Genomic DNA, 23,828 nt, shown 5'->3' with positions numbered 1-23,828 from the left:
ACAATTCATCTTTTAGAAAATGTGTGTCTGTCATATGAATTAGACAGCTTTTCAGTTATTTAAAGACTTTCCTAATGAGTTCGGTGGTGGTATTAATAAATTAAATTTTAAAATTTTTATAATGGAATATGCCAATACGTGGAAAGTCTAAATAAGTCAGTGACTATTTTCCAAATTAACAATATATTGTATTACAAAAATCATGCGTGGGTAAAAGAACCACTTAAATTTCAAGATGGAATAAAGGATTTTAATGTGAGAGAGAATGAAAATCTCATTGACATGATTTCGGATTCTGCATCTCAAATAATCTTTAAGAAAACACTGCTTGTTGGGTTTTGGCATGGTATCAAAGAATATTCAAAATGACCTGGAAAAAGAAACTATTAAAATATTTCTCACTTCTTCAACTACATATCTGGCAGAAGTTGAGTTTTCTTCATATATTTCAACTAAAACATGACATTGCAATTGAATACATGATGAAGCAGACATAAGACTACTGGTTTCAATAAAAACAGATATTAAAAAGATTTGCAAGAATGCAAACAATGGCATTTCCTCACTGTATTTTCATTTTGAAAAAAATAAGTATTTTTAGTTAAAATGTTATTTATGTTAACATTATGTTACAGTAGTCCAACCTTATCCATGGGGGGGATATGTTCCAAGACCCCCACTGTATGCCTGAAACCACAGATATTACCAAACCCCATATATACCAGGTTTCTTTCTATACATACATACCTCTGGTAAAGTGTACATTATAAATTAGAACCAGTAAGAGATTAACAATTTCTCTTCGGCATATATTTGGCTTCTTTTTGGCATATCCAAATTGCCAACTTCACTTCTCTTGTGCTTTGGGGACGTTATTAGGTAAAGTAAGGGCTACTTGAAAACAAGGATTGAAAAACTGTGACACTTGATCTGCTAACCAAGACTGCTCCTAAGTGACTAACGAGCAGATAGCGCAGATGGCATAGATACAGTGGGCAAAGGGATAGTTCATGTCCCAGGTGGGATGGATGGGGAAGGCATGAGATTTCATCATGCTTTTCAGAACGGTGGGCAATTTAAAACCTATGAATCGTTTACTTCTGAAATTTTTCATTTAATATTTTTGGACCATGGTTGACTGTGGGTAACTGACACCATGGAAAATGAAACCATGCAAAAATGAGGGACTACTATACTTGCGTCCTGGATGTCCATGTGTAAGGATTTTACAATGATTGCATATTAAAACAAATGCAATGGGGAGGAAAGAAAAATTATTAAAACTTTAAGAAAATAATGGCATCTGCAAAAAATAACTTTTGTAGCTCTAGTCAGCACATTAGCTTCAGAACATAAAAGCATGTCATTTAAGAACTGGTTTGCTTACATGTGATATTCCTTCCTCACATTTAGAACCTGAGTACATTCCCTCACAACTGAAAATGTCCTTATTTAATCGATTTTAAAAGCAGAATATTTTGTAACAATGTTCGAGTTATCACACACAGTGCTGAGCACTGGGTTTTATCAGATTCTTGAAAGGAGACAAACCTTGAGAACAGAAGTCTGAAGAAACAGACAATATTTGAGAGGGAAAAACAAGGACCAAAAGCTTTTTGGATAAATTCTCATGCTTCCCACTGTCAAGTGCGGCTCCTAAGCACTCATTTTGAGAGTTACTAAGCAAAAGACCAAACTATTACCCTCTTCCACGTGGAAATGGAAAATGTTCTGGCTTAGTGCTAAAATGCTTCTAAAACTCCGTTGGTTAGAGATGCTCTTGTTCCTTCCTTGAGCCCTTCCAACAAAGAGGATATGAAGCTTCTCCCGTCTAATGTCCACAGAATTTTATGCACAGGACAAAGCACAGAAAGTGCTGGCTAAAGGCTGCGAAAATGGCACCAAATCACCAACCCTCTAAGGTTCTGAACCTGTCAGCCACCGGGGGTGCCTACAGCCCTCCTTCCCAACCAGAAGATAAAGACTGGCTGACTGCAGGTAACTGGAACCATGTAAAGTGAAACTGCTGATAAGGGGAAGCTATTTTAAAATGCATTTATAAATCAATATTTTCTCAAAATTCCTGTTTTTATTTATTTGCTTTATTTTATTTTTATTATTATTATTTTTTTTCGAGATGTATCACTCCGTCACCCAGGCTGGAGTGCAATGGCGTGATCTCAGCTCACTGCAACTTCCACCTCCTGGGTTCAAGCAATTCTCCTGCCTCAGCCTCCCGAGTAGCTGGGATTATAGGCATCCAGCTAATTTTTGTAATTTTAGTAGAGATGGGGTTTTGCCAAGTTGGCCAGGCTGGTCTTGAACTCCTGACCTCAAGTGATCCACCTGTCTTGGCCTCCCAAAGTGCTGGGATTACAGGCGTGAGCCACTGTGACTGGCCCAGTTTTTATATATTTATAAAACTGTAATTATCGGCAGATATATTCTACAAAAACAATCTCTTCGAGGTCCTCAATAATTTTTAACAGCATAAGAGGTACTCGGAACAAACATTTTGAAAACCACTGCTCTAAAATGCCTATTTCATGTCTGCATGAATGACCACGAACACTTCAAATAGGCATTCCTAAAATCTCACTTTAATAAAAATTAGCTAACAATTCCTGAATTTTTACTATGTGCCAAGTATTGTAATCAAATGCTTTGTAAGCATGATTGTATTTAATCCTGACAACTCTATAAGTATTATTAATTAATCATATCAACTCTATAAGTTAATATGATTTATACTCAGAGTTGATATGATTAATACATCACTATTATTTGTCATTAATATTAATTAATGATGAATTGATATAATTAATATCATATTAATTAACATTAGTGATATTCCCAGTCTTTGTTTTGATTCCCTAGTAGCAGGCCTGAGATTCGTCTGACAGTAGTTATTAGTAAGCTCTCCTGGGAAAACCACCAGGGAGTAGAGAAGTGGAACCAAGAAGGAAAAGACCAGCAGCAAATATGTGATATCAAGCCGAGTCTCCAGCGAAATCCCAAGGGAGAGACTGGGGACAGCGAGTCACTTCTCAGAGGCTCCTTGATTGGGCTACAAGGGAGCTGGAGGAGTTACAAATTTATACTCAAGTATCTCCAGAGGCAATTCCAGCTTTTTATGCATCAAAGAACGTTCTAGTAGTCTAAGAGAAGCCCTCCAAAAAAGATATGCAGGTTCTGACAAGCTGGAGCTAAGTGCATTGGGAGGTTACATGAGGAGCCCTCATGTAAGCCCTTAATCACCTCTTAATATCATCACATTGGCAGCAACTGAATTTTGGAAAGAACACATTCAACCACGATATTCCACCCCTGGGGCTCCACAATTCATATTCTTCTCACATACAAAATGTAATCATTTCATCCCAATAGCCCCTCAAAATCTTAATTCATCCCAGAATCAACTTTAAAGTCTAAAGTCATGAATCTCATCTAGATATCATCTAAATAAGACATGGGGGAGATTCAAAGGTGAGATTTACTCTGAAGCAAATTCTCCTCTAGCTGTGAGCCTGTGAAATCACACAAGTATGTGCTTACAAAATTCAATGGTGGGACAGGTATAGGCTAGACATTCCCATTCCAAAAGGAAGAAATAGGCAACAGGAAAGGGATAACAGGTCTCAAAAGTCCAAAACTCAAAAGGTAAACAACATTAAATCTTAAAGTTGGAGAATAATTTTATATTTATTTATTTATTTTTATTTGTTTATTTTTTTGAGACAGAGTCTTGCACTGTCGCCCAGGCTGGAGTGCAGTGGCGAGATCTCAGCTCACTGCAAGCTCCGCCTCCCGGGTTCACGCCATTCTCCTGCCTCAGCCTCCCGAGCAGCTGGGACTACAGGCGCCTGCCACCATGCTCGGCTAATTTTGTTTTTGTATTTTTGGTAGAGACAGGGTTTCACCGTGTTAGCCAGGATGGTCTCGATCTCCTGACCTCGGGATCCGCCCACCTCGGCCTCCCAAAGTGCTGGGATTACAAGCATAAGCCACTGTGCCCAGCTGAGAATAATCTTCTTTGACTCCCTGTCCTCCTTCTGTACATACTGGCTACAGGGGACCCCGCCCCATAGCTTTGCTGGGCACAACCCATGCCCCAGATCTTACAGGTTGGAGTCTACAGCTCTCCCAGGCTGCCATTTTGTGCCAGTGTGCAGCAGTTCTGCCCCTGCAGCAGATCTTTGCATGAGTCTCAGGACTCTGAGACATTCTTTGAAATCTAGGTGGAAAAAGTCATGCCTCCATAGCTTGTTCACTCTGCAAACCTGCAGAATTAGCACCACATGGATGCTACCAAGGCTTACCATCTGCACCCTCGGGAGAAGCAGTCCAAGCTGCATCTGGGTCTTCTTAAGCTATGGCTATGGTAGCCAAAGACTGCTGTACAAGAATGTGGGGAACCAGAGACTTGAGATGGTCCTGAGCTCTAAGACCTCACATGGGCCTTGGGACTCTCCCTCAAAACCACTATGCCTCAAGGCCCTGGAAGTCTGTGCCTGTGATGGGCATGGCTGCCCAAAAGATCTCTGGGTCACTTTTCTATTATCTTTGTGAATAATATCTGGTTCCCTTATATCCATACTAACCTTCTTATCAAATGATCACTTGACCATTCCCCTGATTTTGTTCTCCTAACCACACTTTTTTACTGTATACATGGCCAGGCTGAGAATTTTCCAAATCTTTACATTCTGCTTTCATTTTGATTATAAATTCTATCCTTAAATAGGTTCTCTCTTTTTGCATTTTATTGTAATCAACTAAGAGAAGTTACCTGTACTCTGAACACTTTGATGCTTAGAGATTTCTTCCAGCAAATATTCTAGTTCATCACTCTTAAGGTGTGTTTTTCCCGAAGTCCCAGGGAACAGACACAATTCAGCCAAGTTCTTTGTCATTGTGTAACAAAGGTTGTCTTTCCTTCAGTTTTCAATAAGATATTGCTCATTTACACTTAAGAGCTCATCAGAACAGTCTTTACTCTCCATATTTCTACCAACATTCGGATCATGACCACTTAGGTAACCACTATAAAGACTGAAGCTGTCACTACAGCTTTTCTCTTATTCTGAGCCCTCCCTAGAATTGCCCTTAATGGTCAATTCTGGACATTGTAGAATTTCTACAGTATTCACTTCAAAACTGTTTCAGCCTGTACCCATTACCCAGTTTGAAAGCTACTTCCACATTTTTAGGTATTTGGCATAGTAACACCCCACTCCTGGTACCAATTTCTGTCTTGGTCTGTTTATGCTGCTATAACAAAATACCTGAGCCTTGGTGGTTCAGAAACACTGAAATTAGTTTTGCCACAGTTCTGGAGGCTGTGAAGTCCAAGACCAAGGCACTGGCAGGTTCGTTTGTCTGGTCAGGACTGCTCTCTGCATACAAGATGGCACTTTGATGCTACATCCTCCAGAGGGGTGGAATACTAGGTCCTTAAATAGCAGAAGGCTGAAGTTCAAGCTAGCTGAACACTGTGTGAAACCTCTTTCATAAGGGCCTTAATCCTATTTGTGATGGAGGAGTCCTGATGGCCTAATCATCTCTTAAAGGCTCCACTTAATACTATCACATTAACTACACCTGAATTTTTTTTTTTTTTTGAGACTGAGTCTCGCTCTGTCTCCAGGCTGCAGTGCAGTGGTGCGATCTCGGCTCACTGCAACCTCTGCCTCCCCGGTTCAAGCGATTCTCCTGCCTCAGTCTCCTGAGTAGCTGGGACTACAGGCATGCGCAACCACACCTGGCAAGTTTTAGTATTTTTAGTAGAGACGGGGTTTCACCATGTTGGCTAGGATGGTCTCAAACAACACCTGAATTTTTGAGGACACACACTAAAACCATAGTAGGAATCAAAGCAACCATGAACATGGACATGAAGCATGAGAGCATCTGCTATATCCCCATTTCACATCTGAGGTTAGTTATTTCTGTCCCACCTAAATATGTCTTCCCTGAAAAGACAGATTATCTTTATTAGCATCTGTATTATCCATCCCAGCAAACGATAACATCATTCTAAGCCTTAAACACAGGTATTATCTAAGAGTCCATCTCTTCTCTATCTTCTATATCCTATATCCTATAGGAACTTGGCCACCAACTCCTGCTAATTTTGTTTCCTTGACATCTCAGGAATGCACGTCCATTAAAAATGCTGAGTGCATTTTATTGCTGTAAAATTGGTGTGAAGAATACAGTTCATTCTATTTGTGAAGGTAGAGGTGCCTCCTATTACTGCCTTCCAAAAATGGATGTGGGAACATTAAAAGAGTTGGATCTATAGAGCAGATTCTTAACCCATCAATTTAGGGAAGGGAGGAAGCAACAGAGAGAAGAACATCAACTGCTTCCAGTCTCTGAAGAACTGAGACGGCCAGGCACCCTCAGAGGAACACTCAACTTCAATATGACAATTATCTCCAAAAGGGAAAGGACACCTAAGTTATGTTAGATACTCAATCACTCAGAAACCCAATAAGGCTACAAGAGGTAGAAAGAGATGGCAGCAACTTTCCCCAATAAGTTCCTTAATAGAATTATCAGCATAAATTCTTGAGCAGTCAACTTGATAAAGAGGAAAGGGAGAAAATAATCCTCCTCATACTTTCCATCCCAACTGCCACCACCTTAGTTGATTACTGCAATAGAGATCTCCCCGCCTCTGTTCTTTCTGCCTCCACTCAATTCTATGCTGACACGGAGATCTAGCTAACATGGTAGACATCATCCCATGTCTTTCTCCCTACTTCAAACTCTTCTGTGCCTCCTCATTGCCTGCAGGATGAAATCTAAATTCCCAAGTCTCACATACAAGGTCCTTGGTGACATTCTCCCTGCCTTTCCAGCCTCAATTCTAGTCATTTAACCTTTTGCATCTTATAATTTTGTTACTGCAAGCTGTTTGTGTATGAAATACCTTCCCCCTGCCTCTTTATAACCTGGACATCTGTCGTTAATCCTTCAGTATTCAGTTCAAAGGTCAACTTCATCCAAAAACCCTATCTGAACTCTTCATGCTGGCCTAGGTGTCCCCTTTGTTTACTCTCTATCTTAGTACTCCTTGCACTGTCCTGGGATTTCTTGCCAATCATCACGAAAGAACTGTGAGCTCATTGAGAGCTGGGACCCTGTCCTACTGGTCTTTACACTCCTAGTACGTATTACCATGCCTGGCACAAAGCCAGAGACTGCTGGATGGATGAATGGGTAAAGCGGAGTGAATGCTTCAGGACCCTGGATAGTTCCTGGGCATGCCATGGCTCTAATGGTTACTACACACACTCGGTGTACATCTTCTTGTTGGGACTCTAAACTTATATTAGAGAGCTCTCAAATCCTTTAGACTGGAATTTGTAGTCTTTTCTTCCTTTTAAACAAAATTAAAAGCCTTAGTGTGTGGAATAAAATTGGACTTGTCCACAGCCTTATAATTACAGCACATGTGTACAACCTGAAACTTGGGTGCATTCCCATACTGCCTTTAGCTATGAATTATCCTGCAGACATATTTATTCTTTCAACCACTGTCCTGTTCCAGAGGGTCCGCTCCCTATCAGGCCCGCACCAAAGCAACAATCTCCAAAAAGCAGCTAGTGACAGAAATGCAGATCCTGAGGGCCAACATATGCTGACAAATGAATTAGACAAGACAGCATCTCAGGGCAGTGCACACAGTGGAGCAGTGAGCTGGGGTTGCTTCCTGAAGACCCACTGTCAATGACAAGTACACAGGCAGGTGCTGGTCCAGTCCAGCCCTAACAGGGACTTCTTACTGCAAGTCAAGGTCATAGGGCCTGAAAGGCACTGCCCTGAGGAGGGCACCCAGAGGACCAGCTTGGAAGTCAGGCCGACTGTCCTGATACTCATGCACTGCTGTGTGACCTTGGTGACGTTCTCAACCTCTGTGACCCTCTGCTGTCTGTCTTCACACACACGACCAACTTCAGCAAGCTGAGTGAATTAAGTAACATGCAAATCACAACACGGAAAGCTTGACCTTCCTCAAAGCTCTTCACTTTTCCTGGGCTTCCAACTTTTAAAACTGATAACCCGAAAAAGAAAGTACTGTTGTCAGGCCCATGTTTGCTGGGTTCCTCCACAGGAAGGAGCTGGAAGGTCCCAATTCCACACACCAAAGGGATGCCCAGTCCTTTCCCATGAGGGGGCCTGGCCACCCGGGGCCTCCAGAGGCCAGCACCTGCCCCAGGACTGTGGCCCCTCCCGGGTGTAGGGGGAAAACCATTCTTCAGTCAGACTGCTGAGAGCCCTTGTGGGTTGAAACATTGGTCAGACTCCACCTTGGAGAAGCTTTCTAAGTGACATCAGAAAAAAGACACAGCATTCACAAGGCACAGAGCCAACAGACACAGCAGTGGGGTCCACCATCAATGGACCCGAGTGAACCGGGGGCTTTCCAGGCACCACAATTTGGGGCTAGTCTGGAGTACCGAGGGCAGCATTGGGAATATGAGCCTCCTTGCCTGGCTGATAAAACAAGCTTGGAGTTCGGCGGGCCCGCACCACCTGTGGCCCGGCTGGGGCCAGGCAGACAAAGGGGAGCAGGTGGTGCCCAGTCCCAGTGGCCAGGCCAGCCAGGAGAGCCTGGAGCCACGTGCCTGGCAGGAGCAGGAGAATACTTGACCGTTTTCTTGGCCCAGCAAGGAAACTGCTTTCTACTCTGCATTTAAAAAGAAAAAGAATGCGTTACTGCTTTAAGTTTTTTAGAACTTTTCCAGAGAAAGGCTGACTAGCAAGAAGGGGTGCTAAAGGAATCCACCTCACCTCACCTCTCCTACGAAGTTGTAAAAGGAATTAGCACTTGAATGGGGAGGCCAGCATGTCTGGAATGAGAACCAGCCAAGGACGCAGTTTGAGGGTAAGGTCCTGGAGCCATGTCCTCTCCCTTTCAGGTTACAGTCCTAACTACAGGAATTGGCCAAAGGAATTTGCAGTCTTACCCTCAAGAACCAATCTATTAGTTAGCTCTAAATATATCTAAAATATATTTCAATATATCTACTTTCCATTTCTTCATTACAAGCCTATTTCAAGATGGTATTCTTTCCTGCGCCATCACTGAAACTTCCTAAATAGGCTACTTGCTTTCATATCTCAATCCATCTTCCACATAACAGTCAGAGTGATCTTTTAAAACTACAAATCAGCTTGGTGGATGAAAGATGGCCCCAAGATTCTTTGCCACTACTCACATCAAGAAGTGGAATCAATTTACTTTCCTTTTGAGTCTGGCTGGTCCAGTGGCCTGTGTTACCAGTGGGATGCAGCAGAAGTGTCTCTGTGTAACTTCCAGGACTGGGTCTTGAATGGCAGGTGTATACATGTAAGCAATTTAAAGAGTCCTGAAAGGTTGGTAATGAGGCACTTGACCCACTGATACATCACACAGGAAAAAAAACAGCAACAGTAATAATAATAATAATAACAGCTTTTAAGAAGAATTCTTAGAAACCCTGAGACCTTCTATGTATAATTTTCATTATGTGTCAGGTTCATAGTACTTTCACCGCATGAGAATACTATAGTGCTGGTAGACTAATTTTCTCAATAAACAAGAGCCAGCATTCAAATGAAGGGCTACCTGAAGCTGACACTTTTGTTCCTTCCACTGTCTCTTCCTGAATGAGAAATCTCCAAGTCCTCCTCCCTTTCTATTGGGGACTCTGACAAATGTTCTTCCCCAAGTTCAGACATTAGACTCAAGAGACAAGTCCCATTGTTGGTAAGATCTTATGTTCTCCAAATTATTAAAACAATAAGTCAGATGGCTCTTGGATGCCACTTTGTATGACTATGATATTTGTTCTGCCCTAAGAAACTCCCCATAAGTGCAAGGGCCGAATCTTGTAATTGAAGCCATATATTAACCAATGCCCTAAACACACTTGTACATTCTCTCTTTCCAAATCTCAATGTTCTCCAAAAACTGCCAATGAGGTAAAAGGACACTGGCATTCCTGTATCACTTCAGTAACAGCAAAATCTGTGGTCAATGTCATTTTTAATGCTTCCTCCCCCACTGCCGCCTTCACCTTCGTTGCTCTTCAGACTTTCTTTCTCATAAAATGCAGAATGACCTCCTGGCAAGGAAGAACTGAAAATATTTCAGTTCTACAGGTCAACAGTATTTTTATGGACTTTAAATTATATCAGTCAATCATAATCCTACCTCTAAGCCTGAAATAATGAAAGATTATGCCTCCTCTAAATCATTTAAATCTATAATTCAAGTTATGTGTTGTATAAGAGGCCCAGAGCCATGGTGTTACCCACAAGGCAATGCATAATCAGCCTCAAGGAAGCTGAGCATTGGCAGTCCATGCTACCACATAAGTTCAATTTTGCTGAGCCTAAGGTATTTATTTCCTGTGTCACTGGCATACAACTACACATGGATGCCTAAAATGCTGCCTTGTTCAACACACACTCACATACACACCATGTGAGGTGATTAATATTTATCGAGCGCTCACTATACACAAGGCAAAGAGCACTTAAGCTCCTCCATGCACTTATACTTACAATGGTAGGCACTGGAAACAGAGCCAAATAAGACTTTATTTCATAAAGTAACAAATCTGTTCCTATCACACCCACCACACCTGGTTTAAAGCCTGGTGGGGTTTTCATGGCTTCCCATTAACCTTGAAGTACAAACCTAACCCTCTTAAGCTAGTTCAGAAGGCACCTCCAGCTCCTTCAGCCTTCCCCGCTGTGTTCTGCACATCCATCGCACTGGCTGTCTTTCTGTGCCTTGTACAGACTGCACTGTCTATCTTCCCTCTGCTGTGCCCTCATCCATGCTGTTCACATTAGAGCTTCTTTTTCTCCCTCCCCACCTTCCTCTTTTCAGTCGTACAAACATCTCCTATCTATTTTTCAGGTTTCTGCAAGAAAGCTTCCCTGACTCAGACCCTGATGCCAGATAAGTTCTCCTACTTTATATTCTCAGAGCTTCTCAACTGCTGCTTGTTATAACAAACACTTCACTTTATGGTTTATATGTCCAGTAAGTTCCACTGGACCATACGCTCCGTGAGGGTACGCACTGTGTCTGCTGTGTCTGTTGCTTCATCCTTGGCCCCTAACAAAGTGCCTGGTACCAAGATAAAGGGATTACCTTGGTCTTTAAAAGCAGTTCTTGGCCAGGCGCCATGGCTCAAGCCTGTAATCCTAGCACTTTGGGAGGCCGAGACGGGTGGATCATGAGGTCAGGAGATCGAGACTATCCTGGCTAACACGGTGAAACCCCGTCTCTACTAAAAAATACAAAAAACTAGCCGGGCGAGGTGGCGGGCGCCTGTAGTCCCAGCTACTCGGGAGGCTGAGGCAAGAGAATGGCGTAAACCCGGGGGGCGGAGCTTGCAGTGAGCTGAGATCCGGCCACTGCACTCCAGCCTGGGTGACAGAGCGAGACTCCGTTTCAAAAAACAAACAAACAAACAAACAAAAAAGCAGTTCTTAAAGTGCAGCTCCCCAAACCAGCAACAACAGCATTTCCTAGAGACTTGTTAGAAATGCAAGTCCACTAGTTCCAAACCGAGATCCACTAAATCAGGAACTCTGAGGTGGGGTCCAGTGATCTGGTCTTTAACAAGCATTCCAGGTGATTCTCATGCACACTGAGGTTTGAGAACCACTAGTCTAGAATATCAAGGCACTCATAGTCTAATGGACAAGACTTTCACTCTGCAATCACAAAAAGCAAAACTAGAACCAATGGGTAGACATTCTTTGCAGGCCAACTTTGGACAAGGGACAGGCAGGATTTTCTCACAATTAAAAAAAATCTATAACAAAACAGACTGAGTAAAGTGAGCAGACCACAACGGGCACCTAATTGTGCAGGTCCATCTTCTGGCCTAGAGGCAGCACTCGATGGATATTGATTGAACACCAAAGAAGGGAGTCCTGAGTCAGGCAAGGTGAGCTGTGTCTAAGTTCCCATCCATCTCTAAGACTCTTAGAGATGCCACAATTGTGCCTGCTCTGAGGGTTTAAAGGATTGTAATAAAGTACAGAGTAGCTTTGGTTTAAACATCTAATGTTGCATAAATATGACAAAAACCATTAACACTCCCCCATCTCATCCCAGCAGAAGCCAAGCAATAAGGATTTTATAAATGACTGTAAATAAAAAACTCAGTTAAATGCAAATAGGAAGCCATTTGACAGAACAAAGAAGCCCCTGTCTCCAGGAGACTTGAAGAGGAGAAACTGCCTCTATTGGAAATCAAAAGGAAAACTGTTCTCACGTGAAAGGTGCCCCTTCTGCATTTACCCTCTAGTTCTTAACTGAAGCTGACTGAATAGGTTCATTTGGAGGCAAAACGATGTGGGAAGTCCTGCAGTAAAATTAGGGATAAAAATCAGATGTGATATCTGATTGCAGTGACTAAAGATCTTTAAATTCCCAACCAACCATAATCAATACATCAACTACCTGTTGAGAACTGCAGTTCACATCACTGTCCCTGCAGATTCCAAGAAATTTCCTTTCTGACTTCGAACCCAGTTAAAACACTATGTTCTCAGAGCTCTGGGCCCACTGCAGAAGGGAAAGGATTCCACATATTTTTGTGTCATTGTTTGTTCCCAAAGAAATAGTTCAATGAAGATCCCATTTAGCAAATGGCTTGCTCCCATCTAAAAAACTTGAAAAGCAATGTTTAGATTTTCAGTATATCCATCAGTTCCCAATGTCTTTGTGTTGTTTTTTAACATCAATGATCCATCTCTTTTCATGTATTGTCACAGCTCATTTATCAAGAAGAAAATACCTATGTAACTATATAGTCTGGAGACATAAAATCTTCTCCGATTTCTCCCAAGATAAAAATGCTCTCTTGCTTCCTCTTAAAACTTTAACACTTTGTTCATACCTCTCTCACAATAAAACAAAAATTTGGAGCATTTGGCAATATGTGACAACACATAATGTTAAGGAAAAATGAAAATTCAAATCTGTATATACAGTATCGTCTGAAAATAAGCAAAAGACCAAAAGGAAATGTCAAAGAAATTGAGACAGAGATAGTCTTTAGATTATGAGATCATGAGTGATTTTTAACTTCGTCTTAAGTGTCTTGTGTTATTGTCAAGTTGTAATAATTAAGATACTGTGCGTGTAGTGCAGGGTTGGACAAATAGAGCACTGGAACAGAACAGACAAAAACCCACCCAGAGAAGGAAATGACAGATGGCACTGCAGGTGCCTGGAGACCATGAATGTCTATAATAAATAATGCTGGAATAGTGAGTTGTCTATAAGTAACAAATGAACCTGGACCTACACATTACTGTATTAGTCTGTTCTCACACTGCTATAAAGAACTACCTGAGACTGGGTAATTTATAAAGAAAAAAGGTTTAATTGACTCACAGTTCCACAAGCTGTTACAGGAGGCATGGCTGGGGAGGCCTCAGGAAACTTACAATCATGGCAGAAGGCAAAGGAGAAGCAAGCACATCTTCACATGGCGGCAGGGGAGAGACAGCCAAGGGGGAAGCATTACACACTTTCAGACAACCAGATATCATGAGAACTCACTCACTATCATGAGAACAGCAAGGGTGAAATCCGCCCCCATGATCCAATCACCTCCCACTAGGTCTCTCCCCCAACATGAGAATTACAATTCGACATGAGATTTGGGTGGGGTCACAGAGCCAAACCATATCAATCACCATAAACAAAAATCAGCACCTCATACCATGCACAGAATCCTGAATTTAAATAGGTGAAAGCCAAGCTTCAAACTGTTCAAAGAAAATTTAGGAAAATATCACTGTGACCTCAAGATTGGGAGTGGTTTTTCAAAGCAGACATAAAATCACTATCTTTAATTTAATTGGCAATTTAATCTCATTAAAACTTTTTTAACCAAAAGTCATCATAAAGTATAAATACAAGCTATAAACTACAAGAAGATATTCATCACATATAAATCCCCCCATAAATCAACAAGGAAAAAGGCAGCCTTCTTAAAAAGAAGCAAACACCTTAAGTATAGGTGGGAGGGCTGCAATCAGAAATGAGACAAGAAGCTTCTCTAAGAAGGAAGCATTTGTGATTTTAAAGAAGCAGGTTTTTACTAAAGCGGAGAAAGTTTAATCAAGATGCATATAAGAAATCCATTTCCTAAGCAGACCCAAGCCATGTTCATCAATAACCTCTTCACCAGTAATAAACATGATACATTGATCTCTATCTGCTTCACTTCTAGTCTTATTTATCAACTGTGTCTAAGCTGGAGAAGCTAAAAGGAAGTGCGGTTTTATTTATGAGGCTCCAATCCCAACAGAAAGGAATCTGGATTTCATTCTGGATGGTTTTGAACAAGTGGGGCATGGTCTGACTCAAGCTTGTTTGAAGTTCAGCCCGGCAGCTGTATGGAGAATAGACTGTATGAAACAAGGATGAAAGCAAAATGATCATTAGTTGGCTTCCACCTTAACCCAGGACAGGGTTGATGGCAGCTTGGTGGCAGGAGTAGAAGAATCAGAAGCTGTCAGGGCCAATAGTATTTGCTCTTGGACTGAATGAGGTGATGGATGAGGGAAAAGAAGGAATCAAAGAGCAGCCCCAGAATTAAATCACAGTGAAAAGAAATAATGGGTTAAAAGTGTCTTAAAAAATCTTGAGGATCAGTGCTAATGCACAACAGCTCCTCAAGATTATCTATATGTACATATATATTATTTAAATACAACTATTTAAGTGAATTCGTGCTGATCAGGTTTTATCTGAGTTTAGAATAGAGGATGCAGAGAATATATTCTGTAGAGACAGAATTAGAAAGTGCAAAGAAAGTAGACACTTGATTTTAAAAAAACAACGCCAACTTTCTGCCTGCGATCATTGATTTCTCTCTGCCAGGGTCATAAAAAGCGTGTTTTGTCTCACTCATCGAGATCTCTTGCAGGCCAACTCATCACTTATGAAATTTTATTCTTACAGCCAGCAGCCCCAACCTTGTGCAAATATGACATTTATGTCCAAATTCAATGCACATAAAATGTCATCCTACCCTCACCAACACAGCAACTTCCAATTATATAATGTTTTAAGGGACTATGACAAATGTGGGAGAAATTGCCTGGTGGCCTTTGCTAAGATAACAAAATTGGAAAGTTTGGATGAAATCACAGGATGTGGAGGGCATTCTGACTTCATGAGGTGCCAGTTTACTTTGATTAAACAGTCATGGGGGGGGCTTCTGCAGGAAAACCTTTGTGGGGACGGCGGTTCATCCCCAATTTTCGTACCCTTCACATGATCCACATAGTTACTTCGGTGCAGAAAATCATGACTTACATTTTCAGAGCTCTTTAAAAGGCTGACAGTAAGGCCACAGGCTGTAGGGAAAAATTACTTGTTTTGAGAGATGTCCCATCTGAGCATTACTTGCACAAATAACCCTGACTGCTCAGGTCTGAATCCTGGTTCTGACCTATGGCAGCTGTGTCATGTTAGATGTGTTTTTCTGCATGCTATGCCTCTGTTTCCCCACCTTCTAAATGTCTATAATAATCACATCTACTTGCTTATTAATTGTGAGGATTAAAAATGATGGCCTCTATTAAACATCAGAGCGGTCCCTGACACACAGTAAATGCTTAACAAAGATTAGTAGGTAATAAGACCATTAAATAAAATCACCTGTGTCCTGCTCTGTACTAGCACCTGGCACACAGTAGTAGCTAAACAATTATTTGCTGTACGAGTGTTGAATGAATTACCATTACGCCCTCAGCGTCAGTTTTCATTGGTGAGTCTTAACTCTCAATGTTGTCATGAAGATAAAATACTATGGCAAATACCCAATAAATAAATGAACTGTAAAAAAAATGAACTGTAAAAGCCCCATTTACTGAAGTAAAAACAAAATCAGAGAGACTTGTCCCTTGATCATTTTAGAGCTTGTGTGATTCACAGTGTAAAATGCAAGTTTGTTTACTTTTCAATTGAACAAATGTGTATTCTACACTGTGAAGCATGATTGTTTGTTTGCTTGTTTGTGTTTGTTCTTTCTCCCCGGAGAGGATGATACTGACCTCATGAGGTCATTGCGCATGATGAGTTAACACAAGAGAGAAGGTTGGCATGGAGGAGATGGGCCATATTTCACAGCCTCTTATTCCCCAAGCAAATAAGCCTCCGTCCCCACCCTCCCCTAGTCCTACCTCCCTGGAAAGAGTCCAGACTCACACACGGGTGCTTTCTCCCTCATCCTCCTGGGAACCTCCAGTGGTTTGGCTCTTTCCTTGGAGAAGTAACTCTTCTGGTCATTCCATTGTTGACAAGACTACCTCTGGGGGCTCCTGAAACTGCCATTTCTCCCATGTGGCAGCTGTACTGCCAGGAAGCTGAAGCTCCTATTCTTTATCTATTCCTCTCTCCCAGAATTACAAATCTTTTCCATTAGCCTTGGACCAAGAAGGCCTTGTCTTCTTACATTCTTACAGCATACCTAGAGAAGAGTTCTGAGGAGTAATGTGTATGTATGGAAAAGCAGGCCAATAGACAAATAAGTTTGTTTTTTACTAGTTTAAAAAGTGAAAATGAAGTTCTTCACTGAAGGAATTCTCAGAGCCTTTGGTATGCCACTATTCATGGGACTCTTCAAGACAGGGGATATAAGAAGTATTTCTGGCAGGGCATGGTAGCTCACACCTGTAATACCAGCACTTTAGGAGGCTAAAGTGGGAGGATAGATTGAACTCAAGAGTTTGAGACCAGCCTGGGCAACTTAGTTAGACCTCATCTCTACACAAATTTAAAAATTAGCTAGGCATGATGGTGCATACCTGTAGTCCCAGCTACTCATGGGGCTGAGGTGGGAGGATCACTTGAGCACAGGAGGTCAAAGCTGCAGTGAGTTGTGATTACGTCACTGCATTCCAGCCTGCGGCATAGAGGGAGACTTTGTCTCAAAAAAAAAAAAAAAAAGTATTTCTAAAACTTACTTTATTTCACCAATATTTGGATAAAAAACACTTTTGCAACTATAAGTGTTCCAAGGAATAGATTTTAAAATGGATTAAATGCCCATTTATCTGTTTTTGAATTTGAATGCCTGACAATGCCTTCTGTAGGGCAAGGCTCATAACAGTGGACTTCACACCTGGTCCCTGCCTTCATGGAATCTGAAGTCTAGTAAGGGAATCACGGACACAGCCCACAAGTAGAGTTCATAATGCACACCATAAGAGGGCACAACAGTACAACAGTGCAGGTTTGTCTTGGGTGAGGGCAGGACAAGAAAAGTCTTCATGGAAAGGGAATTATCTGTGATACTGATGAAAGACTAGCTATGCTGCGAATGTGCAGAGAGGGATGGAGGAAAAGTGACAAAGAAGTGCAAGAAGACTGGGAACACCAGGCCCAGGCTGTTGTGCATGGCAGAGGAGAGGGGGAAGGGCAGAAGGTCAGGTGGGCAAGGTATGAACAGTGGGTGAAAGACCTCATATGGAAAGCCTTGAGGAGGAGGAAAACAGGAGGAGGAGGAGAAGAAGAAGAAGAAGAAAGAGGAGGAGGAGGAGGAGAAAGACAAGGGGAAGAGGACACATAGCACACACAGGCTGGAGATTCAGTCTTCAACATTATGCCTTTGTAACAAGATGCTAATTTCAAGGAAATGGCTCCTGAATTGCATATGTGCTGAGCTGTGGGTGTCTGACATTTCAACTTTCCAATGGAAGAGCTTCAATGACGCATAATTTAAGCCTTCCAGGAATTGTGCTGGTACATCCAAATCAGGCAGTTGGACTCTACAAATTCACATATTTGACCTAAATCCCTGTGTCAGCAACAGGAAATCTATTGCCCTTGAAGATGCAGTGATATAGAGGAAATGGCCTAGGCTTTGGAAGTAGACAGTTGGGGGGCCACATCCTGATTCTGTTTCTTTTCAATGTTGCAGCTTTGGACAAGGTTGTTAAAGTATCCAACCTACTTTCTCAAATGTCAACAGCAGTATTATAAACACTTCCTAGGCCCCGGCACTTTATGATAATTAGGTGAGATAATGTTGATGAGGGATCTAACACAGAGACCAGCACAGAGGTGTTTGGTGTAGATGGCAGGTGCTGGGATTCTAACATCATCATTATCAATTCAGTTCAGTTGAGGGGATAAAGCAATTTCATGGAGATACTCTCTTGCCCACTCTTCTTCCTTTCACTGTCTTCAGAATTTTGACCACTGGTTGCCCCAATCAAGAAATTGCAAGCTCTAGGCTGGGCACAGTGGCTCTCGCCTATAATCCCAGCACTCTGGGAGACCAGGGTAGGAAGATCGCTTTAGCCTAAGTATTTGAGAACAGCTTGGGCAACACAGCAAGACCCCATCTCTACAAAAATACAAAAAAATTAGCCAGGCATGGTGGCACATGCCTGTGGTCCCAGCTACCTGAAAGGCTGAGGTGGGAGGATTACTTGAACCTGCGATTTTGAGGCTGCAGAGAGCTGTGATTGTGCCACTGCACTCCAGCGTGAATGACAGAGCAAGACCCTGTCTCGAAAGAAAAAAAAGAAATGTAAACTCTATTTCCTGACACATAAGTCTCCCAATATCTCTCCCCCTCCATCCACCCTACTGTTAATATGTTAGTCCAGACTCACAATTTTCTGTTACCTAAATCTCTCCATATGCAAAAGTGCTGAGGGGAGGCAGCTGGGTTGGAAGCTCCAGACAGAGCACACTGGACAAGGAAAAGGGGCCATGAGAGGGGCATGTGCCCAACTGGGCAGGACTTTGAAAATCAAAGAAAACTAGACTTCTTCCTGAAGGCAATGAGGAATCACTGATGAAGCCCACTGAGCAGGGAAAAGGTTTATAAAGAATGAAATTTTATGAAGATTGCTTGTGAGGCATTGTGATCATTTATCTGACACAAGACAAAACAATCATATTTACCAGATGGGCTTGATTTGGGTGAATCAAGCCAGAATGGATTTACCTAAATTAATCTCTGATCTTTTCCCTTCCCACCATGGGGTGATCACTGAATTCTCCCCTACCCAGAATATCTAAGAGACCCCGAGACTACCGTGTCAATCAGCAGCATTCAGGATGTCATGGGTGGAAATCCAACGTTCAAGTAGGGAGACATGAGTCCTTGGGGCACCACACAGAGCTCATATTCTGAAGCCAGAATTTGCCTTCAAGTTCTACCAGCTGAGTGATGTTAATAAAGTCATTTAGTTTTGCCGGGACTAGGTTTTCTGCCCTGAAATTGAAGTTAGAAAACTTCTCATGACTAATGTGAAGATCAAATGCCATAACAACTACAAAGTGTTGTACATGCCATGAGAACTCAATAAATCATGTATGAGACTCGGTTCTCCTCCAGAGCCCAGACCATGGTTTGTTCTTATTTACTTCCACAGCACCAGTGTTTGACGATCAATCATTCTACTCAGCAATATCTGGCGCTCCCTCCTTTCTAGGCAAGGGGTATAAATTTATTTTCTGACTCCCTGTGGCTGGAGGAAGCCATGTAAACCAACTAATGGGGAAAATAAATGGGTGTGGGCCACTTCTGGGCTGAGTTCCCTTTCCCTCAGGCCCTCACATGGTCAGGGCTCAAGAGGTACCATCAATCTACATTCCTGAATCACCTGGTGAGCAGGGCCTTCTCCCAGGCCAGGTTGGACATACTGTAGTATATCCAACAAGAAAGAGACCTCTGTTCTTTTAAGCCATTGAAAATTGGGGGTTGTTTTTTACTGCGGCATAGCTTAGCCCATCCTGACTGATAGATACAGCCATGCCTGTACCATAACATCAACCCAGAAAATGCTTCCTTTGTGAATAAATGTATAGAGAAGGAAGCAGGGATTTTAAAAGTAGAGGACAAGCAAAAGAAAAGTAATAAAATTAAATGTCCAGAAGATAAAAAACAAACATATGACACAGGTCATGCAACTCCATCTTGGAACTCCCAGAGCAGGCAGCAAAAAGTGATCACAGTCCTCTTTCCCAATGAGGGACGCTTCTTCTTTTCAGCTGCAGTCTCAAACACTTTCTTTAAAAACAATGCTGGAGCATTAAGAAAGTGTCTGAGACTGCATGTGAGACTGCATTTTTGAGAAAATAGTATTTTCCCTCTCTGGTCTCTGTCACTCTCCTGGGCTGGGACAAGTGTCCCAGGGTGTATTAGTCCATTTTCATACTGCTATGAAGAAATACCTGAGACTGGGTAATTGATAAAGAAAAAGAAGTTTAATGGACTCACAGTTCCACATGGCTGGAGAGGCCTCACAATCATGGCAGAAGGCGAAGAAGGAGCAAAGTCACGTCTTACATGGTGGCAGGCAAGAGAGCATGTGCAAGGGAACTGCCTTTTATAAAACCATAAAACCACCAGATCTCATGAAACTTATTCAGTATCATGAGAACGGCATGGGAAAACCCGCCTCCATGATTAAATTACCTCCCACTGAGTCCCTCTCATGACACATGGGGATTATGGGAGCTACAATTCAAGATGAGATTTGGGTGGGGACACAGCCACCATATCACAGGGCTAGGGTGGATCCAGAGTAATACAGTTCAGAAGGAATTGGTTCAGGCTCTTGGGTCATCCTGTCTCTGTCCCAGCTGTTCTGCACCACCATGGCAGCATAGAAGCAGCCACACAGGATACATAAATGAAGGCATGTGACTGTGTTCCAACAGGACTCCACTTACTAAAATGTATAGCACTCCAGATTTGCCCCTTGAGCCATAGTTTGCTGACCTCACTAAGACTAACAAAGTCCAGAAGCATCTAAAGCACTTCAGAAACAATTGGGTCAAGAACGGGTTGGTGTGGAATGGCACTTTGGGTGGGAAGAATAATACAGAAGGAGTTAAAGAGAAAATAATGATTTGCATAAGTAGGAGAGAAGATGGAGGCGTTCCAGACCCAAACCCCAGCCCTTGAGCTTGTTCTCTCCGAGACCCAGGGGCAGACTCCTTCTTGGATGTGTCTTTGTCTTCGTGGGTGCAGAATGGTTCTGGCAGATGCTGCCTCACTTCAGCAGAAACAGATCTGGGTTTATGGAAATGTTTTGCAGATGGGCCTTTTCATATGCCCCTCCGCAGCTACTCCCACTCTGCTTGTGTGTGCATGACTCACCATTCGTCATTTCAATTACTGAGGCCTCCATTCACCAGCCTATCCATCTGCCAGGCACTCTCTCGCCAGCCACCAGCCACCACTACTGAGAGGTAATTGACTGTTGTTGGGAGAAGTCACGCCTCTGTCATTAGCTCAAGACTGGGGAATTGCTGTGATCTCTCCAAGCAATAACCGTCGTAAACTCTTGACCACGTTATTGTTTCTGAGGGGTACGGAGGCTCTCCAGAGCAGTGGGAAACATTGGAGCATATTTAAAGTTGAATATTGAGTGGGATATTCCTGCAAATACCCTCCCATGGAAGCCACTGCCTGTCCTAGGACCATCCTACTGTGGAGGGGAATCAGGAGTGAAAAGGAAGATTCTGATTAATTACCCTAAGAGAAGAAAGTCATCACTTTCATTAGCTTCTAAGGGTTATTTGTGGTTTCTGCTTTTTTGCTGGGTATGATGACATAGAAAGATATTTGACTGTGACCCATAACTACTTCTCTATCACTGTCACAGGCTTGAGAAGGAAATAGCAAAGGGGACACTCTAGACCAAATCTGTTGGTGTAGTACTAGAAAGCTTTTTGGTTCAACCTCCAACTAGAAAGTATTGGTCCCACATTGACTGGACTGGGCTAGGGCACCTGGTGCGCGGAATATTCCTTTTGACCTTGGTAGAGGTAGCCCAAGTAGGCTAATTAAAGCCTCTTCCATTCCTTTGGCCCAGGATCCTGCCCTCACTTTTTGTCCCAGTAACGAGATGGAAGGAGGAAGGGAGATGAGAATCAGCAAAAGAGAATTCCTCCAAGGCAAGAACGGGTATCTCCCCAAGGCCCAGAGTATAGAACATGGGCACTGCCCAATCTCAGGCTTACACAGTTCAAACAACACTAAATGTGCACACACACACACACACACACACACACACACGCCTGGTCTAGAACTGTCACTGCTAACACCTCACTCACTCCTCTGTCACCTCTACCTCTGCAGCCCCAAATCTCTGAAATTACAGCTCAACAGAGATGGAAAACCGTATCTGCGATAGCCAGAGATTGGGAAGACCGAGAGAAGCCAGCCAGGGAGGCCCTCAGGCTCCACACACCCACAGTGCTGTCAGTGATAACTGGAGCAACCCCTCCTCCCTGTCTCTGTGTGCCCTGAACCTTGCCAAGTCTTTGGAGAGAATGAGGGAGGGGAGGTGTATTAGTTAGGGTCCTTCAGAGAACCAGAAACAATAAGAGATTTGCAGATACAAGAGATCAATTATAGACATTGGCTCACAGGATTATGGAGATTGTATTGCATCCATAGTCCTACTGTTGTCATCTGCAAGCTGGACACCAGAAAAGCTAGTGTTGTGATTCAGTCTGAGGGCAAAGGAGAGGCAACGACATAAGTCCCAGTGGTGTCCAAAGGCCTGAGGACCAGGAGAGGCAATGATATAGGTCCCAGTCCCAAGGTCTGAGGACCTGGAGCTCTGAGAGTCCAAGGGCAGAAGAAGGTGGATGTCCCTGCTCTAGAAGAGAGGGAAAATGTGCTCTTCCTCTGCTCAGGCCCTCCAGGGGTTGGATGATGACTTCCCACACTGGGGAGAATAATCTTGTTTACTTAGTCTACTGATTCAAATGCTAATCTGCTCTGGAAACACCCTCACAGACACACCCAGAAATGATTTTTCCAGCTATTGCAGCAAACTGTAGACCACTCAAGTTGACAGAAAAAATTAGCCATCAAGAGGCAAAGAGGCAGGAGTCCTGAGAGCACCTCCCTACGAGTGGTCCATAAAGGAGTATGAAGAACCGGAGCTGAGACTATATTTTGCTTAAAACCCAGGACACGCCAGGAGCAGTGGCTCACACCTGTAATCCCAGCACTTTTGGAGGCTGAGGCGGGCGGATCACAAGGTCACGAGTTCAAGACCAGCCTAGCCAATAAGGTGAAACCCCATCTCTCCTAAAAACACAAAAATTAGCCAGGCGTGGTGGCAGGCACCTATAGTCCCAGCTACTCGGGAGGTTGAGGTAGAAGAATCACTTGAACCCAGGAGGCAGAGGTTGCAGTGAGCCGAGATCACGCCACTGCACTCCAGCCTGGGCAATAGAGTGAGACTCCATCTCAAAAAAACAAAAAACAAAAAATAAAAAACAAACAAACAAAAAACCCCAGGACACTCTGTTGTCTTGTCACTAACACTCACGTGTTCTGTGACCCCAGACAAACCACTTCCCTTATCTGAGCCTCAGTTTCCCCATCTGCAGCCCAGCACAGAACACATGTTCAATAAATGAACTATGGAGATCTCTAGTTAACCTGTAGGACTCCAGCCAACTCGAGATATCTGTTAATACAATTCTGCCCATGATTCTGCTCTTTCAAATACGTAACTTTCTTAGTTGGGTTCTTCCAGATGCAGACCTTGAGATGAGGCTTCATCTGCAAGTGATTTATTAAGGAGTGCTTCCTGGAGACCAGTAGAGAAAAGAAGCTACAGTGTGGTGTAAGTAAGACCCAGCTTCAGCCTGATCAAACCAGGTTCTCTGGAGAATGCGTTATGGAGAATGTGTTATGGAGAATGCATTACGACTTTGCACCTCAATGCAAGACAGCTGGGCTCTCACAGTTCTGGGCCCACCAGTCACTAGCTATGGGGCCACCTGGGAGGGGTGTGTG

The 23,828-nt window shown here is 42.8% G+C and overlaps 2 protein-coding genes across 3 annotated transcripts in view; one reads left to right on the top strand and one right to left on the bottom strand.

Moving 5' to 3' along the window:
- Nucleotides 1-23,828, top strand: part of CYTL1 (cytokine like 1) — a 259,423-nt gene that overhangs the window by 51,774 nt on the left and 183,821 nt on the right. The gene's annotated exons all lie outside the window — the stretch shown is intronic.
- Nucleotides 1-23,828, bottom strand: part of STK32B (serine/threonine kinase 32B) — a 411,092-nt gene that overhangs the window by 241,673 nt on the left and 145,591 nt on the right. The gene's annotated exons all lie outside the window — the stretch shown is intronic.

Source organism: Macaca thibetana, chromosome 5, assembly GCF_024542745.1.
Source record: "Macaca thibetana thibetana isolate TM-01 chromosome 5, ASM2454274v1, whole genome shotgun sequence".
Classification (NCBI taxonomy): domain Eukaryota; kingdom Metazoa; phylum Chordata; class Mammalia; order Primates; family Cercopithecidae; genus Macaca; species Macaca thibetana.
Note: the sequence above shows the minus strand (reverse complement) of the source record. Positions and strands in the feature narration are given on the sequence as shown.